This window comes from Nestor notabilis, unplaced genomic scaffold (assembly GCF_000696875.1).
Source record: "Nestor notabilis isolate BGI_N333 unplaced genomic scaffold, ASM69687v1 scaffold14747, whole genome shotgun sequence".
In the NCBI taxonomy this organism is placed as follows: Eukaryota; Metazoa; Chordata; class Aves; order Psittaciformes; family Psittacidae; genus Nestor; species Nestor notabilis.
In genome coordinates this window covers 1-1,168 of record NW_009935236.1, presented here as the reverse complement: position 1 = coordinate 1,168, position 1,168 = coordinate 1, and the positions used below count along the sequence as shown (strand labels likewise).

The following is a 1,168-nucleotide window of genomic DNA, read 5'->3' as shown; positions in this document are numbered from 1 at the left end:
TGTGCAATAAAACCAAATAGGTAGCTTTTCTAGCCAGAGCTAAACCTTATCAACTGATACCTTATCAATTACAAAACCACTCAGTGAGCAGAAGCGGGCTACCCTACTTCTGTTAATCAATTCTCTATTTTTCCCTAGCTCCCGAGGCTCCTCCTCTTCTCTCTTTCTAGCAACCTTCTTCTCCCTAGCTCCTATGGGACCCTGCTCCCTCTGCCCTGCAGTCAGGACACACAGGGCAGCATGCCTGTCGGGGATCTTGTGTTATTTGGGTATTGATAGAAGTGGAGAGTTGAGCATAGCAGAGCTGGTCTGGCTGATACTAGATTGGAGCTTCCTACAGAAGGGCAGTTTTCCCATGATCTTTACCACCACTGCCAGGGTGTTTCATTCCATTGACATGGTAAGTGGGAGCCTTTCACTCCAGGGGTACAATAATTCATGGTGGAAGCTGGGTCATGTCTGAGCATACCTTTTATAATGCTTAGAATAGCTCATTTTCTCTGTTGTTGGTCTGCACTTAAAGTAAAAATGTGGCCACACTGCACATCTATTGTTGTCAGAGCCCCGGTAGCACGCTGTGATCGTATAGTGGTTAGTACTCTGCGTTGTGGCCGCAGCAACCTCGGTTCGAATCCGAGTCACAGCATCATCCTGGTGATACCATGGCACATGGGCTCTGCTTTTGCCCCTCTACTCTGCTCTCTCTTGTGAGACCCCACTTGGAGTACTGTGTACAGTTCTGGTATCTGTGACATAAGGAGGACATGGAGCTGTTGGAGCAAGTCCAGAGGAGGCCACGAGGATGATCAGGGGCTGGAGCACCTCCCATATGAAGACAGGCTGAGAAAGTTGAGACTGTTCAGCCTGGAGAAGAGAAGGCTGCATGGAGACCTCATAGCAGCCTTCCAGTATCTGAAGGGGGCCCACAAGGAGGAGAGGGACTCTTCATAGGGACTGTAGTGATAGGACAAGGGGTAATGGGTTTAAACTTAAACAGGGGAAGTTCAGGTTAGATTGTCGTGGTTCAAGCCCAGCCGGCAACTTAGAACCACGCAGCTGCTCGCTCACTCTCCACCTCTTCCTTCCTGCCCCTGCTCCCGGAGGGATGGGGAGGAGAATCAGAGAAATGTAACTCCCACGGGTTGAGATAACAGCACTCCAGTAACTA

General features: G+C 49.7%; 1 non-coding gene across 1 annotated transcript; it reads left to right on the top strand.

Annotated features, from left to right (window-relative positions):
- The first annotated feature begins 574 nt into the window (after nucleotides 1-574).
- On the top strand, nucleotides 575-646 carry TRNAH-GUG. The gene has a single exon. It is a non-coding gene; the product is annotated as a tRNA-His (tRNA).
- Nucleotides 647-1,168: the final 522 nt, after the last annotated feature.